At 43.2% G+C, this 18,953-nt stretch overlaps 1 protein-coding gene across 1 annotated transcript in view; it reads right to left on the reverse strand.

Annotated features, from left to right (window-relative positions):
• The window catches only part of CLASP1 (cytoplasmic linker associated protein 1), a 219,041-nt gene that overhangs the window by 118,122 nt on the left and 81,966 nt on the right, over positions 1–18,953 (reverse strand). The gene's annotated exons all lie outside the window — the stretch shown is intronic.

Consider the following 18,953-nt stretch of genomic DNA (forward strand, 5'->3'; position numbering starts at 1 on the left):
CAAGCCCGGCAGAGGAGCCGGAGCGGCGAGCAGAGGCGCCCGGCCCAGATCCTGCAAGGCCCGGCCGAGATGCGCCCCCAGCAGCGGAGCTGCTCCGGCTCCTCTGCCGGGCTTGTTTTGCATGTGAGCTACTTTGCCTGATGCTGAGAAGACCCGCTTGGGCACTCGGGTTGTTGTCAGTCTCCGCAGGCCCTTCTCGTTTCCAGGAACGTCAAGCGCGCTTGGCTCTCCACCCCCACGGCAGGGCAGGGCAGGGCAGAGACTTGCTCGCCCTTCTGACGGCCCTGAAGAGAAACGAAGGGCTTGCAAACTCCCCGCGAGAAGCTGGGCGAAGCGCGCGGCTGGGCGAGTGTGTGCCTGCGCGCGTATTTACGAAAGAAACGCTCCGAGAGTTCTTCTTTCTCCGCCCCCTTGGGGGGAACTCTAGCGACTGCTATAGCCGCGCTTCTCTTCTCGGCTCCGAAAATAGGGATTTCTACTCTCTCTCTCTCTCTCTCCCCTCCCCACCCCGCATTCTCCTGCCTCTTCAATTGCGACAATAAAAGGGCGAAGGGTGCATCTGCCTGAATTAGACCGAAACGGCCTGAATTTGACCAGAGTTGCTTTGTAATGGCTGGAGGAACTGCAGAGGAGGTCTTGCCGGGAGATTGTGGCCGTTTTGAAACGCCGCGGCTTGAAACGCCCAATCAGCTGATTTTCGGGGCGGAAAGAGCCACGGCTTGAATCTGCTTGTATTTGTTTGAACTTAACCAGAAACGGCTCGTAATGGCTGGAGGAACTGCGGAGGGAGTGAATGCTCCAGCCTGGAATATTTGGAAAGGCTGGGGGAACCGGATGAACTGCAGCTTAAGCGACTGTTGCCAGAGGAGCCATGGCTTGAAACGCCCCAGTTTTGGGACAGCGTTTGCTTGTTCCCTCCCTCCCTCCCTCCCTCCCCTTTCCCTCCTCTCTAAATCCTTCCTTCCTTCCTTCCTTCCTCCCTCCCTCCCTCCCTCCCTCCCCTTTCCCTCCTCTCTAAATCCTTCCTTCCTTCCTTCCTTCCTTCCTTCCTTCCTTCCTTCCTTCCCCAGCCCTAATCCGGAAAGTGGAAGGAAAGAAGAGTAAAGGCTGGGCGGAGGAGGAGGGGAAGTTTAAAAAGGGGGCGGCGTTCCCTTTAAAAAGCCGCCCGCCACGCCGCGCTCCCTCGCAGCACTCGCGGTGGCTGGCTTCTTGGCTCCCGGTCTCCCCCAGGCTTCCCGGCTGTGATTGGCGAGCGAGCCTCCCGAGCTCCGGCGGCCGTGACATCAGCAGAAGCGGAGCAAGCAAAAGCGAAGGGGGAAGGAAGTTCACCAGCAGCACCTCGAGCCCGCTCCGAGCGCTGGCGGACACGGAGCCGAAAGAGAAGCAGCATCTCTGCGCGCCCGGGCTGCTGGGGTGAAGTGGCAGCCGCCGCACCAACCAGCCGAGGAGACTCTCGCTTCCCCCCACCCCCCACCCCCCACCCTCCCTACATCCCGAGCCTTCCAGATCTTCGCCTGCCTACTCGCGAGCAGGCATGTTTTCCAGCCAATCCGGGCCTGGGAGCAGGGCGCCGGCGGCACGTCCACTTTCCCTGCACTCTCCGTTCAGACGGCGCCCTTTGAGCCTGGAGTGATGCGGACATCGGAAAAGGGCGCCGGGCGAAAGCAGCGAAGCGTGATCGCCGCGTGCCCCCCACTCCTCCTCTTCTTCTTCTTCTTCTTCTTCCTCCTCCTGGTTGGCTTGACACCCCCATTTCGGCTGCTTCGCAAACTGCTTCCTCCACCCCACCCCACCCCACCTCACCCCTCCCCGCAAGAGATGCCGGGGTCGACAGCGTTTTTTCTACCCGGAACAAGCAAACACGCAGGCAACCCTGCACTATTCAGCTCAGTGAAGTCACGCTTGAAACGGCTTGAAACGCCCGATCAGCTGATTTTCGGGGCGGAAAGCGTGCGGTGTTGTTGTGTTTTTTTTCCTCCCCCCGAAAGTGAACGGCAGCTTTCCGTACTAGTGTATTGGCATGTCAAGACACCAGCACAAAGACCAAGGTACAAGCAGCTCTCCTTCAGTCATTATTGAAACATTTGATCAGCCCAACTTCTTCTTCTTCTTATTATTATTATTAAATCTGTTTTTTAACCAAGCGTGACTTCACTGAGCTGAATAGTGCAGGGTTGCCTGCGTGTTTGCTTGTTCCGGGTAGAAAAAACGCTGTCGACCCCGGCATCTTTTGCGGGGATTTCCCATTTCCCGTTGCGAAACCAGCCGAGCCCAAGTCCACCCTTTCTTTTTTTTTCCACGGCACGCTCGGTGCCTTTCCCACGATCGTGTCTCCTTCAGATCTTACGCAAGCTTCCTCGATTTCCTGGTGTGTGTGTGTGTGTGTGTGTGTGTGTGTGTGTTTCTTTCTTATTCCTCCCTTCTCTGGTGGTTGGAAAGGCGTGTGACACGCTTCGACAACAACTCTGCTGGCTCTCTCGGTGGGAACCTCCCATCCTCTATATACCCCCATTTCGGCTGCTTCGCAAACTGCTTTCTCCACCCCACCCCACCCCACCTCACCCCTCCCCGCAAAAGATGCCGGGGTCGACAGCGTTTTTTTCTACCCAGAACAAGCAAACACGCAGGCAACCCTGCACTATTCAGCTCAGTGAAGTCACGCTTGGTTAAAAAACAGATTTAATAATAATAATAAGAAGAAGAAGAAGTTGGGCTGATCAACTGTTTCAATAATGACTGAAGGAGAGCTGCTTGTACCTTGGTCTTTGTGCTGGTGTCTTGACATGCCAATACACTAGTACGGAAAGCTGCCGTTCACTTTCGGGGGGAGAAAAAAAACACAACACCGCATGCTTTCCGCCCCGAAAATCAGCTGATCGGGCGTTTCAAGCCGTTTCAAGCGTGACTTCACTGAGCTGAATAGTGCAGGGTTGCCTGCGTGTTTGCTTGTTCCGGGTAGAAAAACCGCTGTCGACCCCGGCATCTTTTGCGGGGAGGGGTGAGGTGGGGTGGGGTGGGGTGGAGGAAGCAGTTTGCGAAGCAGCCGAAATGGGGGTGTCAAGCCGACCAGGAGGAGGAAGAAGAAGAAGAAGAAGAGGAGGAGGAGTGGGGGGCACGCGGCGATCCCGCTTCGCTGCTTTCGCCCGGCGCCCTTTTCCGACGTCCGCATCACTCCAGGCTCAAAGGGCGCCGTCTGAACGGAGAGTGCGGGGAAAGTGGACGTGCCGCCGGCGCCCTGCTCCCAGGCCCGGATTGGCTGGAAAACATGCCTGCTCGCGAGTAGGCAGGCGAAGATCTGGAAGGCTCGGGATGTAGGGAGGGTGGGGGGTGGGGGGAAGCGAGAGTCTCCTCGGCTGGTTGGTGCGGCGGCTGCCACTTCACCCCAGCAGCCCGGGCGCGCAGAGATGCTGCTTCTCTTTCGGCTCCGCGTCCGCCAGCGCTCGGAGCGGGCTCGAGGTGCTGCTGGTGAACTTCCTTCCCCCTTCGCTTTTGCTTGCTCCGCTTCTGCTGATGTCACGGCCGCCGGAGCTCGGGAGGCTCGCTCGCCAGTCACAGCCGGGAAGCCTGGGGGAGACCGGGAGCCAAGAAGCCAGCCGCCGCGAGTGCTGCGAGGGAGCGCGGCGTGGCGGGCGGCTTTTTAAAGGGAACGCCGCCCCCTTTTTAAACTTCCCCTCCTCCTCCGCCCAGCCTTTACTCTTCTTTCCTTCCACTTTCCGGATTAGGGCTGGGGAAGGAAGGAAGGAAGGAAGGAAGGAAGGAAGGAAGGAAGGAAGGAAGGAAGGAAGGAAGGAAGGAAGGAAGGATTTAGAGAGGAGGGAAAGGGGAGGGAGGGAGGGAGGGAGGAAGGAAGGAAGGATTTAGAGAGGAGGGAAAGGGGAGGGAGGGAGGGAGGGAGGGAACAAGCAAACGCTGCCCCAAAACTGGGGCGTTTCAAGCCATGGCTCCTCCGGCAACAGTCGCTTAAGCTGCAGTTCATCCGGTTCCCCCAGCCTTTCCAAATATTCCAGGCTGGAGCATTCACTCCCTCCGCAGTTCCTCCAGCCATTACGAGCCGTTTCTGGTTAAGTTCAAACAAATACAAGCAGATTCAAGCCGTGGCTCTTTCCGCCCCGAAAATCAGCTGATTGGGCGTTTCAAGCCGCGGCGTTTCAAAACGGCCACAATCTCCCGGCAAGACCTCCTCTGCAGTTCCTCCAGCCATTACAAAGCAACTCTGGTCAAATTCAGGCCGTTTCGGTCTAATTCAGGCAGATGCAAACAGATTCAAGCTGCGGCTCTTCCACCCGAAAATCAGCTGATCGGGCATTTCAAGACGCGGCGTTTCAAAACGGCTACAATCTCCCGGCCAGACCTCCAGCTGCCTCACTTGACAATCGGGGAGGGGAGGGGAGGGGGGGAGGAAGGAGGAAGAAACCAGCGCACCCTTCGCCCTTTTATTGTCGCAATCGAAGAGGCAGGAGAATGCGGGGTGGGGAGGGGAGAGAGAGAGAGAGAGAGAGTAGAAATCCCTATTTTCGGAGCCGAGAAGAGAAGCGCGGCTACAGCAGTCGCTAGAGTTCCCCCCAAGGGGGCGGAGAAAGAAGAACTCTCGGAGCGTTTCTTTCGTAAATACGCGCGCAGGCACACACTCGCCCAGCCGCGCGCTTCGCCCAGCTTCTCGCGGGGAGTTTGCAAGCCCTTCGTTTCTCTTCAGGGCCGTCAGAAGGGCGAGCAAGTCTCTGCCCTGCCCTGCCCTGCCGTGGGGGTGGAGAGCCAAGCGCGCTTGACGTTCCTGGAAACGAGAAGGGCCTGCGGAGACTGACAACAACCCGAGTGCCCAAGCGGGTCTTCTCAGCATCAGGCAAAGTAGCTCACATGCAAAACAAGCCCGGCAGAGGAGCCGGAGCAGCTCCGCTGCTGGGGGCGCGTCTCGGCCGGGCCTTGCAGGATCTGGGCCGGGCGCCTCTGCTCGCCGCTCCGGCTCCTCTGCCGGGCTTGTTTCGCATGTGATTCCGGGCCAGGTGCTGCTGAGGGCGAGCAGAGGCACCCGGGCGACCCCAGCAGCGTCAGGCAAAGTAGCTCGGCCGCGCGCAAGTCCTCGGTAAGTTCTTTTTTTTTTGTTGACTGGAGTATAAGCCGAAGTGGATTTTTTCAGCCCAAAAAGTGGGCTGAAAAATTCGGCTTATACTCAAGTATATACGGTAATTTTCCTTTTTCAAACTAAATAATTGTGGATTTCCATTCAGCATTTTAGTATTTCTATGTTTTGATTTTTTTATACTGAATACTGCTTCTCTAGATGTTCCTCTGTTATAAAAGTATGATTTATAAACATGGGCTGAGCTCCAAGGAGCTGTTTATATTCAAATGAGGACCTTTTGTGGAATATTTTTATTCTGATGGCTTACTCTCACAATCATATCACAACCTAGATTGGAAGGCTCCCCAGTATCAGAAGCGTAAGTCTACAGGGTTCACAAAACTAATTTCCTCATTTTTTGACGTCTGATCACTGGGAATAAATGTCTGTGTGATATCCAACAAATCCATCGATTTTTAAACTTTATTGCTGATGGTGATGCCACACCAAATGCCTTTGTTTCAGTCTATTTCTACTCAACAACATATTCAACACACATCTTTCTTATATGAGTGAAACATGTGGGAGATAGAGGCCTAGATATAATACCACACCCTCTAATTTTTTTTAAAGTGACTCTGTGAACTATTAGTAGTAAGATCCATGCTCTGCATACTGTATTTCAATGCAAGTCATCAGCAATGAAATCATTAAACCATGCGCTCATAAAAGGGTGCAGTGTAACACCGTCAGAGCTTATAAAATAAAGCTATCTGCTCATCTTAGTCTAATTTTGTTATTGTCGCTTGTGGAAAAGATGTATCACACCTTATCTTTAGGACCATGATAAAATTTTACAAGCAATATGAAGTGTTCAATTACCATACGGATAGGTCTTTATCAAAGCAAAAGATTTTTAATCTGAAGCATTGAATTCATTTGTTCAAAACCTTGTTCAGCAGAGTAGCAGTAAAATAAATAGCATAAATAGATGAACAGAATATTGTTCTCTCTCTCATACATTCAGGGGTGTGGCTTCCCATATTGAAGTGTTAACTAAAGAAAGTACAATTTTCAGTAGTTTCTTTTGAGAAGCACATTTTGTTTTGTTTTTTATAATGATTCAAAGGAAGAAGAAAAAAACACTCTAGTAAAACTCATCGCTTTTTAAAGATTAGATACAAACAGCCGGAAAAGAGATTTAAATATCTGTGATAATGTTAAAAAAAAATCAATCTAAGTAGCAGTTTGAATAACATTATATTTCCACACTTAATTTTAACTGTTAAGAATCTAAGCTATTCCAGACATCAGGTTTTTAAGAGCACATGTGCAGAGCAGAAAGAGAAACAAAGAACAGGTTAAAATCTGAACATGCACTTCAGGAAATGGGAATCTAGCAGTCAGATCTATACTATAAAGTCAGCATAAAATCCACCCCGGATGACAGTTGAGTGCTACATAATAGTTCACATTGCAGGAAGAGGCTTGCAAGTCAAACAACACATTTCATAAAGCTATATCCAAACCTGCTTTGCTTCCACTAGTTTCAATGGACTTTAAAACCAGACAGTACACAGTTCCCTACATTTAGCCATTATCTATCCATCATTGCTGTTCCTTCCGTTTCTACAAAGCTCATTTATGAATGACCGTCTAGCTTTACATAGACACATGCCTTGTTTAAAGAGGCCTTTGTCTGTTCTTGATAACAGTTAAGCAAATAAAAAAAAATGATTGATGATCTTTTATTTACCGTATCCCTGAAGGGGAGAAATTTCACACACACATACACACACACACCAAAAAAAATTGCTTACAGGAACATATCCTTTTGCAAATTAGCTTCTTCAGCATTCCTTCATATTTTCCATAGCGAGCTTAGATGTAAGACTGTTTCACAGGCAGCTGCTGCTTCCAAGTCCAAGGCATAATCAATCCTTGCCCCCTGCATTCATTAAGCATGCAGTTTCACACCCAGCGTTCAACAGCCCAGGCTTGAGCGCTGTTTAGGTGCTTGTGATTGGAGAGTTGAGTCAGCCAGCGCACCCTTCTAAGCTTTTGAGGGGCAAAAGTGGAAGGTTATTAAAGACACCCACAGCAGAGAATCTCTTCAGGGCTGCTTTTTGACCAGCAAGAAAAAAAAAGAGCTGAATGAAGTTCATCCCTCCGGGAAGTCTAATGGGAACATCTTAACAGCTGTCATCATTTGCCCATGACAAATACGTTTGCATATATTTGTCATGACGTTGCTTTAAAAGCTTACTTCCTAACATCAGTGTGTCAGGTATAAAATTACAAGAAACAGAGATGATGCCAGGAAGTCAGGAAAAAAAATATGCATGGGGTGGAAAAACAAAAATAATGCTCCACCCTCAGCTGTACAAATTCTCTGCAAAAATTGCAAGAGTACTTCTACAATACCCAAACAAAGCTTTGTCACCTTCAGCGTTCATAACTCTGTTCCCTAAATCTGTTGCTGTTGATTAAACTTGCAATTGTGTTTTATTTCTCCTTTCAAGGAAAGCTTTTAAGGGGTTGAAGTGTTTTTGCAGCTGTTCAGTTAATTCATTTATTTAGCATGTTATATCATCTACATCTTTTCAAGAGTAAATTTTCAGAAGCAATTAGAGCAGGGGTCCCCAACCCCAGTCCGTGGACCAGCACCGGGCCGCGGCATGCCAGCAACCAGTTCGCACAAACAAGCAAAGTCCCATCTGTGGGATGGAGGCAGCACACCAAACCATGCCCCCTCTGGTCTGCAAAAAAAACTTTCTCCACACAACCGGTCCCTGGTGCCCAAAAGGTTGGAGACCTCTGAATTAAAGAGATTATGTTCCCAGGTTGCATATATCCTTGCTTAACCATCCTAATTGGGACTGAAATTTCTGTCACTAAACTATGCAGACATTAGGCAAAACACGTGATTGTACTGCTTAAAGACGGCAATTCTGGTAGTTACAGTTGTGGTCGTTAGGCCAGGATTTCACACTCCTGTTCTGCCACACTCACCCCTGCTTATACTCCCCTGCCTATCTCCCATTATCTTGCTCTTTTGACCACCTACACTCCACTGCCTACTCTCACTGCCCACTCCAACTATGGCTGACCTTCAGAGTGCAAGGTAGTCTAAAAGACAGAGATGGAGGTGGCAAATTAATAAGCTTCAGAGTGAGCAGATTTCGGAATTTACTAAATTATTTTTTAAAAAAACAAAAAAAAACATGTATCACCCTACTCTGGTTAATGTCACGCTGCCTGGATTTCTAAAATAAAGAGTTCATGACATCAGAATTCATTTTCATGCTCTGAATTAATGACATTGATTGGTTCCCATTTCAGTGCTTCTCTATACTGTACTTTAAATAGAAAATAATTGTCTAGGGGACCAGTGCAACCCAAATATTTTGTGTAGGTTTCAATGCTAGAGCTTAGAAACAAACTCTGTAAATTTGTGATATAACTGTATGTACAACTAGATTTGAGAGCACACAACATTTATCCCATTAATCACATTAAATTCAAGAAAAACTAATGGCTACATAGGGACAAACTGAATCTCATTGAGGTGAGGTTGAATGAGCCCACACTGTAAGAGTAGATGCTTTCACTCCTGTTAAGGACATGTCTCGCCATGTGGTGTGGTGTGGTGTGGTGTGTGGTGTGTGTGTGTGTGTGTGTGTGTGAGAGACTCAAGGGAACCCAAGGACAAGAAAATGTAAGGAAACCCAACATGTTTTCAGTTCTTAGTACACCAAAAGGATATTGTAGCAGCATAGATGGGCCAATAGGATCAAAAGTTGGCGTCAAACCTCGTTACTCAGAATACTACCAGCTCTCTCTTAGTGCAGTTGCCTGGTAGCTTCTACCACCTAACTTACAAATGGTGCCTTGCCTGATGTCCTTCCCTTAACCTTAATCTTTAAGAGAGATGGGACATTGGCAACTTGTACTGTCCTTCTTACAAATAAAAAGTTTAAAAAAGTATCTATAGTACCACCTTCTATAGAGTTGAGGGGTGTAATTTGAGGATTCAAGCCTTCTTTCTTCTTTTTTGACAACACAAGACTGATTTTCACAAGGACTGGACAAAATAAACTTTGGTGCTTGCGGAGAGAGAGGATCTAAATTAAGGTGCAATGCTCCAGTCAGAACACAAGGTAAGGCTGCTGCCCCTCAAACTTTCTGTTTACAGCCAGGTTCAGGATCTTACAGAACTCAAACTTATCAAGGAAAACTGATGATTTAAAAACTATAAATCTATATTCATGGACATAATCCAAAATAATGTATGTGTGTATGAATTGTGCAGCATGACCCAAAGTATACAAAGACAAAAGCACAAGTGGCAAAAAAAAACCCTCCCAAAACCCTAACACAAACTCAGACAAAATAATCCAAATACAGATTCTTAGCTAAAAGTAAATATACCTGTTTATGGGAAATATATAGTCTATTTGTTTACATTCAGTTGGCAAGAGTGACTTTGTGCTAAACAAAGAGAACCAAGAGGAATCAAGTGGTACAAAGGGTAATGCAATCTTCAGCTACCTACAAGAAAATGAACACTTCTAGTGGGGAGGAATAGAGAAACAGATGCTATAAGACAAATACTGATACTAGCTGAATACTACTTAAGAGACAAATAGAATCCGCGGATATCTGCCTCTTGCAAGAGCAAACAACAACTGTCAATTCTTTAGAACCATTTATTTGCCTTTCACTGTTGTTTAAAGTAGGGGTCTCAAACCCCCAGACCAGGGTAGGCAACCTTGGCGCTTTTATGACTCGTGGACTTCAACTCCCAGCATTCCTGAGTCAGCACTGGCTCAGGAATTCTGGGAGTTGAAGTCCACAAGTCATAAAAGAGCCAAGGTTGCCTACCCCTGCCCCAGACCACGGCCATGTCAGGCTGCATCCCATTGGGAACTGGGCCACTCTAGCAGCAGGTGAGCATGTGAGCACGTGAAGCTGTATTTGTGCAAGAAGCCTATGTGCAAAACCATCCCTTCTCTCCCCCACCCCACAACCACCCGGCGTCCACAGAGCCAAAAAGGGACCAATGGTTTAAAAGTTATATTTCAAAGCAATATGTGTATTACTCATGGATTCCTAGCTTTGTTTTATTCACTTTTTCACCCAATTGATTTTGGTCATTTAGCAAAATAAAATTGTGCAGTGGTGAGACAGTACTTTGTTTTGCCCATTGTTCATTTGTACCTTAAAGTTGTGTATCCACTGCTACTCACAGAGTGGGCAAATTATCTGTCAGAAGCGAAAATCTCCTGTCTCAAAGCATTTTGACAAATCTGTCGTGCCAAATTTGGTAACTCAAAAGACATGGTGAAGCGAAAATAACTAGATTACTCCAACTTCTATCTGGGTTTAAAACTACAGAAGCAAAATCAAGAGATTCAAGGAAGCAGAGGTATAGAATAGTCAAGAAGCACACCAAAGTGTAAGTCAACAAGACAGAATAAGGCTGAGATTTAGCATCCAAGCAGTGTGTGATAGTAAATTCTTCCTCATGCAGACCATTAAAAAAAAACCAACAGTTATAGGAACAAGTAGAAGCAAAAAAAACCCAGACATGTTGCTAGGAGAGATGGAACAATAGACTCCTGGGAATATTTTTCCCCACTCATCTTTTAAAAAGACATTAGTATCAAGCAAGAGAGTAAGAAAGTAGAGATTAGCACTTCCGTTTTCATTTATCAGAGGCCAAGACTGAGAATACTATTGAATAATTAGACAGGCCATGATTAAGATTCAGGACAAATCTCCCTTTAAAGAAGGCAGAACTACATCTGTTTTTAATGTAGCTTGACACCTCTGCAAAAATGATGAGTTATTTGCTGGATTAAAAGCAAGTAAACAAGTACAATAAAGAAAAACAAATGCACACAAAGTGGTGAGAAACAGAAAAACCAGGATGTCAATTGATCTGATTTAAATGTATATTTCTATATTATTTAATCAGTTTTTTTTTCTGAGACATGATAGAATAGTGTAGAAAGAGCCTGGTTTTAACCACATATGAGCTTCCAGTAATATGGGGTTTCCTCAAACTGTTTACATTGAAAAAACAAGTACTATCTTGGGCAGAATTATGAGGGAAGATGGCAAAGATCAACCTTCACTTGCTGTTCTTGACAATGGTGAGCAACATTACTGTTTCTCAACTACAGTTAAATAGTAAAGAAACATCAACTTGATTTTATAGGGTGGAAAAGAGGAGAAGAAAGGCTTTCAATCACATCACTCCAAGTGATGTTAATCAATTATTTTGCTCCTGAGGTAAAAGAGGCTATGACACAAAGAAAGAGAATGGTTAATAGATATGCATGAGAGGAGAGGCATGAGCAGAGAGATGGTGGGGAGGGGCAATCAATTTGCACAAGCAGCAGCCAACTACAGGTAGTTCTCAATTTACAACCACAATTGGGACAGGGATCTCAGTCACTGAGTGAAGCAGTCATAAAGCAAAATGCCCAGATGACTGCTTTGCTCAACCACTGTCATCTTGGCACTCCAGGTTAGGGTTGTTAAGTGGTCTCCTGGCTCATTAAATGGACAAAGCGAAAGAGCTGCCTGCCAAGTTCAACTCCCCTCTGTACGTGGAAGTGTACTGCTCCAGCAGGCTACAGGAACAGAGGCTGGGTCTTCAGATCTGAGTTTCATTTCTCTACCTTGCCGAATGAGTTCCTGAACACCTTTGGCCTAGTAGGCAGTTTCTTTAGCCAGCCCCCAAAGGTAAGTGGGAATCCTCTCAGCAGGTAGCAGCAACTTGCAACTTTCCCTGCCAGCTTGCCCATTGACTTACTGGGGAAGCTGGTGGAGAAGACTGCAAATGGTGATCACATGTAAGTGGTTGCAAGTGCAAACTGGCTGGCACACAACCAAATTGTGATCGTGTGGCTTTGGGGAGGGAGAGGGGTATGTGACAAGAGTGTTTTAAAATAGCTGGAAGTTTTTTATGGCCATAAAGCAGGGGTGTTAAACTCGCAATGTCACATGACGTGTCGTGAACATAGCGTGACTTTTTCTCCATTGCTGGCAATCGGGAGGGCGCAGTTTCGGCATAACGCATCCGGCCCATGGGCTGGCAGTTTGACACCCCTGCCATAAAGCAACCTTTCTTAAGTGATCATAACTTCAAGTAGTTAATAAACGATCGGCCAGAAGTTAACAACTACCTGTGCTCTTGTTTAAATCATATTATCATCAGGAAGAACTCTACAGCTTTTGGAGAATGTTAATGAATGGTAGAGGACAGGAAGGCCTGGAGAAACATTGTCCATAGGGTCGCGATGGGTCGGACACAACTTCGCAGCTAACAAGAACAATGAATGTACAAAAACACATACATCAAAGTCTTCATTGGTTACATAAATACCTTGCCAAGTTAAAATTCTCCCAGTTGAAATTGATTTGTTTTCTACACTTAAACACAGATGTAAATGAACTTTATTTAAGATGACCAGCACAATTTATTGGAAAAGACTCTTAAAATGGTAGATTGCCTAAGAATCTGTAAAAGTATTCCTCTGTTAGTAACATAACAGAAACTACAGCTGTATGCTAAACTGCATGAATTCATCACTGATACAGCCAGAAGAACAGCATTCTGGTGATGGGCATCAGTAAGGTCTGAAGGTGAGAACAAGCAATTTCTAGGTTACAGATAATATCACATAAACATATCTCAGTGTGCTGTATGTGTGTACTGTTAATTCAGAAGGGTGGAAGGAAACACCTCATACATATATACAACTATACAAAATATACAACTTACTGATGTTTTTGCTTCATACTGGGCAATTAACTTCTGAGTTTGAAGCTTTTAACATAGTTGAGTGGTATTTACTCCTCCAAATCTAGCAATGAGCAGAATTAAGGATCTGTAGACTTGCAATTTACTGCTGAGACTGAGCATGACACTGATAAACACTACGATCTACAGCTAACAGAAGCTGCCATCTTGTGTTCATGTCAATTTTTTTAATCTTATTCACTGCAGCTTATAGCAGTTTTAAAATTACCATATAAACAATAAAATGTCATTTGCGCACACAAAATGGATCAAGAAAAGCAAATTACAAAAGCAATATTGTGCCACTAGCTTTGCTCCTTTTACACTTGTGGTGTGATGTCACAGGGACATATGAAAGGTTGCAGAGCTTGCAAAAAAAGGGGTAGGGCAGAAGACCCAGAGGGAGTTCATCATGCAAAATCTATGCAGAGGGATGGCTGACACAGATCTGAAAATGCATGGACAACCAAACATATTAAGCAAACTCAGCCAATTATCTCCCTCTTTTTCTCTCTCACTCCCTGTAAAAAACCGCTGAGGAGGGGGGAAGGAAGGGAGAAAGAGGGAGTTGGTAGCTAAGCAACGGGTGAATAGCCGGTGGGAGAATGAAGGAGGGAAAGTGAGAAACTGAAAAGTTTGGACATTATTAGTTGTTTCCCTAATTTTTGTAAATAGATTTGTACACAGTAAAATAAAGAAATAAAAAAACCTCCAGGGCCTATCTGTCTCTAGGAAGCAGCCTTAAAGGCACAGACACATTCAGCTGTAGAGGAACCTACGATCAAACTATGACAGGTGGGAAGGAAACCTCACAGCATGCACAGGGTTTGGCCTTTGCATGCATAGAAAAAGCTACAAACCTGACGACAGACAGCTTTCCAGACATCCAGCTTGCCCTGGCAGAATAGGAACTTACATCTTAACTCTCAACTGTACTGAAAAATTGGAATTAAGCATCTAATAAAGAATTCCACTTCGAGTGAAAGCCTTTTAACAGAATTTAGTGAGTGGAGGGGACTGCCCAATAAACTTTCAAGTTAGATACCTCCAACGTGCCTTGGGGATTCTCAAGTCACCCAAAACCGGGATTACTCCCAGTTTTCTCTTGCATTGCCAAGACAAACTTGAGAAAAACACTGCACCAGAGCAAAGTGAAGCAATGTGGGTTGTTCTGCTCTAAACTAAGAAGCAAAAAAGACTACTGTTACTTTGCAAATCAAATGTAATGGAGTTCTTTATTAGACGCATCACTGAACTGAAGCATTATTTCAAAGTTTTGCACAGCCTGATTATTCAATCTAAAGAAGGTACAGATTCACATGGAATAATGCAACAAATGAATATGTATAAGGATATAGAAGGCTATAATTAATTCAATAGTCAAAATGCCAGGCTTAGAAAGAACTTGTTGTGTAACTCTTAAAAAACCAAAACAGTAGTCTACTATTGATTACAGAATGGAGATCTGCTCCAAATCTCAATACAGGGCGACTAAAAACAGAGTTATTTTGTAGACATGCTACAATAAACATAGGAAACCCAAAGGTGTATAGTTTTATCCAAAATATTGGGAATTTATAAATCCACAAATACTGAGAAGAACAATGAATTGATCTTTCCTTAATTTATAGAGCAGGATACCTAGAGAGATACTGCAGCTAAACTAGAATACTTAGCAAAATGTACAGTAATTAGAAAATGTTAAAGATTAAAAACTCTACAGAGGAGCATCCCATGACGATGAAAGGAGGCCTAATGTTCTGAAATGCAATACGAAACTCAGGAAATCTTAAATCCCATTTTAACTTAGAATCATTTTATCACACATGCCTATTATGCATTATTAAAATGTTATTAAGTCATTTTAATTGTGGCCATGAAGTGTGTGTGTGTGTGTGTGTGTGTGTGTGTAAGTGAAATGTCACTTTAAACTCCTGCAGGCAAATACTGGTTAAAACAAGTGGGGAGGTATAGCAGTACTTTCCCTCTTTTGTTCCTACTTACTTATTCCCCTATGCTTGAAGTCTATGGATAAACAAACTAACTATGTTACTTCAAGCTGCTCTAATGAAGATACCTAAACTCCTAGCCTTCCATGAAAATGAAGGACCTTCAGCACAAATAAATTCAAGCCCACCTATCTGTATCTGGAATGTCCTACTGCAGGTCTAAAAAAGCAGAAGCAAAACCAGGACACATCTAGGTCCAAGGGGCTTTCCATACATAGCATCTGGGCCACTGAGGTGAGTACACATGCTTATTGCTCGAATGCTCACCTATATCATTCTATCGGTCTCTAGACAGCAAAACTAGGATTACTTTTCCTACATTGTCCTCTTAATTTCATGTAGTAGTCACTATTACAAAGTAGACAGCCAGCCAGCCAGCCTTCCTTCCTTCCACGTTTTATTAGATAAATGTTAGCTTTTATGTGTTTTGTAAATTTTTAATTAAAAAATTTGGAAGAAATTAGCCTAGATTGACCGGTATACAGGTAGTCTTTGACTTGCAACCACAATTGAGCCCCAAATTTCTGTTGCTAAGTAAGACTGTGAGTTTTGCCCCATTTTACGAGCTTTCTTGCCACACTTGTTAAGTAAATCACTGCAGTTTGTTAAGTTAGTAACACAGTTAAGTAATCTTAACTTTCCCATTGATTTTGCTTGTCAGAAGGCTGCAAAAGGTGATCACATGATCCTACATAACAATAATCCTATAACAAGCAGCCCTATTCTACTTAGTATCTAATATTCTGGATGTGCATTTTAAGTGATTTGATTTAGGAATTGCAGAGTGCTGCTACATTTGTATACTGCATGCTCTGAAGTACTTCTGCTTTGAAACTCAAGCACTGTTCAGCTTAATTATCAAACTGTACCTAAGATCATCTTAAGAATTTGTTCTCAGACTGATAAAAGATTCAAATAACTATTACATAAATAACCTGATTTGCCATTATCAATTAAGAGAGCCACTTTTCTACTGATTAATTGTAATATTGTGAGAAAGAGGAAGTTTCTGCCCAAATGAAGATATATTGGCTTCAACAGGAAAGTTAATTTCTTTGCTGGAATTCTTGTACCTCCACTCCTTTCAGCTCAATAAATCTTGCATGAGAATTGCCCTTAAAAAAGATTTTCAAATCAGGAAGCTGCCAAAAGACCTGATAATAATAATTAACACCTGTAAGGACGAAGGAACTAGATGAGATCACTCGTGGGAATAATATATCAAGTATCTCATTGTTAATTATCCTTAGTATTTATAATCTGACACATGTTTTTCAAGTCCAAGATGATTATTTAAATGCATACAGCTGCCATCATTAAACCACTAAAAACATTGCACTCAATTGTAATAGTACAAGTTGGTTGTAATGATTTTAACTGTCAAGAACTGTAATTAATTGAAAGTTGAAATTTACATCTTATCATACACAGGAGAAGATTTCTGTAAGAGAACTCAAAAGGAAGGCAACTGATAGGCAGTGATGCTTTATGTCTTGCATTTAACCAAAGCACATACAGTCCCCTCTTCTGCTTCATCTTTAAAAACAAATGAATCACGATTTACAAACATGAACAGACGAAAGTGAAACCATTCCAACAGTCAAACAAGCTATCCTTAAAGAGAAGTAGGTAGGTAGGAACTGCAGACAGCAGAGATGTAGTGTTATTATGATAAAAGTGGGCATCATACATTGATTCCATGAAATGTTAATATATCCAGAAAGACAGGAAGGCCAGGCTGTATCCTCTGCAAATCAATGCTTCATGTGTAAGTAAATTAATTATCTTATATGTCTGCAGTTCCATTTTACATATTCCCTTTACCTTCCCATTTTTCTTAACAAAAAGAAAAAAGCATGACTTGAAATACACAGAACAATCCAATTCTCCTTTTCTTACATGCTGCTGTAACAGTTTCCAAATATTCTGCCCGCCTAAAAATTCATAGGATTAGGACTGCCATCCTAATAAACTTTCCAGGGAGAAAATACTACTTAGTGTGTAAAACAATGTACTCCTGAATAAATGCAGCTAGAATTGTGCCTTAGGAAAGCATTATTAAAGATCTCTAGAATTCCCAAACAAATTTCATATTAACTTACGGTAAGTATTCAGGTAAATACACCAGCAAACAGTCTTGTTAAAATAAATTTAAAATTATTAAATTACAAGTTTGTAACCTTCAGATTTTTTTTTATTTCTCAAGTTTCTATTTGATTAATCCCTGATTTTCTACTGATTTTCTATTTTCTATTAAAATTTTCATATTTTAATACCCTTTCTGTATGTACTGCAGAGCTACTGCTAGCCTAAACGTCTCCCCATCATATAAATGGTATTGATGGTAAGTTCCATTTGTTAAATATCAAAAGAAACAAAATTGTTTGCTCATGCTCAGATTACAGATTCAGCCATCTGTCAACATAACATGCATTCTGTGTAATTTATTAAGCAAAACACCTACCATTGCTGGCAGTCATGATCTGCAGCAGAAGTCCAGTGATGCTCCCTAATCTGAAAGCGATTGCACAGCCCACGCCTGTATGCAGTCTCTCATCAACTTAAAAACCAGTTCACCCTCCTCCCCCAAACTCCTAGCAAGAAGTTAGCGCTACACAGTTCCAAAATAAAAGCTGCTTTTGCAGATAAGGAAGAAAGACTTAAATCTGTACAGCATAATCATCCCCCTCTATGGTATAAGAAGGGAGGCAGTAGAAATAGAGCATTTTCACACAAACCCTGATTTAAAAACCTTTATATGTAAAGCTGCAGTTTAGCAACCTGAAAGATTTCCATTTTGAATTAGTACATGTGCTAATTTATTGGAAAGTCTGCTTACTTCAAGCAGACACGATCATTCAGAAGCACTATCTTTTTGTGTCCCATTTCTGTCTTCATTTAAATAAAATGTAATACATTCAAATCCAAAAATTACGAAAGTTATCATTCACAACAAAATCAGTAACTTTTTTTTGTCAAAATCAAATTGTTTTTCTCTCAAAATCAGAATCTATCAACTTTTATGCACATTGCACTATTCATCCCTCAGAACTTCAAATAAGTACTCTATTGATTTTTTATAAGATCCAAATAAAGCTCATAAACTCCAGCTTAATAATGCCAAATTTTGCCTTAAGATTCCTTATAATATTATTAGGAATCAACTATCTTTTCCAATTCATTCTGGTTGTTCTTTTGAAAAATGAGTTATACCCAATCTGCACAGCTGCCTCAAAATACGACCTTTGATGGACCAGCCACAAAGATATTTCCATGTTTAGCCAAAGTAGATCAATACAGAGATAAAGACATGGTTGAGATGATCATTAAAAAATCAGTTAAAAAAAAGTTTAAAAAAATCAGTAAACTGGACTGTTGCTCCTGGTAGCTATAATGCTTCTGCTGACTGGTTAGCCAAGTCATAATAAATCAGGCTCATCATATTCATATACAGAAGAAAACTGACTTTTTTCCAAGTAGTTAAAAAACTACACACACTAAGGAGCGCTATATGAACACCGCACTTGATCCAAATGCTCATTTTCAGTTTTACAATGCAGTCTATGCAGCTGGAATGAACTGGAATATATTATTCCTTTCAATGTTGATTTAAGAAAAGTATTTCATACTTCATGTATTCCTTATATGGAATTTCAGCTTTAAACAGTACAATTTATTGATATTTGGGAAAATATGAACTGCAGTTTCCTGATTTGGGGAGTATGACTGGGAATGATCAGCATGCCTTGTTGTTAATTTGCATGCCTATTGACATGGTTTTCCTTATGCTAACCCCTGAAAGAAATGTTCTAAAAGAATTGTCACATTTGATTACAAAAATCAAAACCAGAAAAATAACTGCTGACTTAAATATTATCCTATATACACTAGAAAATGGAACAAATAAATACCTGGGTGACATAGTTATTAGACTGCAATATACTGTAGCACACTGCTGTAAATAGCAGAGGATAATGTGAATCACATTTGAGAAGCTGAAGTATAACAGATTTCTCAATCCTCAAAAAGCGGGGGGGGGGGAGAGAGAGAAATAGCTTCCTTGGAAAGTAAA

This window comes from Vipera ursinii (genome assembly GCF_947247035.1).
Source record: "Vipera ursinii genome assembly, chromosome: 1".
Taxonomy (NCBI): Eukaryota; Metazoa; Chordata; class Lepidosauria; order Squamata; family Viperidae; genus Vipera; species Vipera ursinii.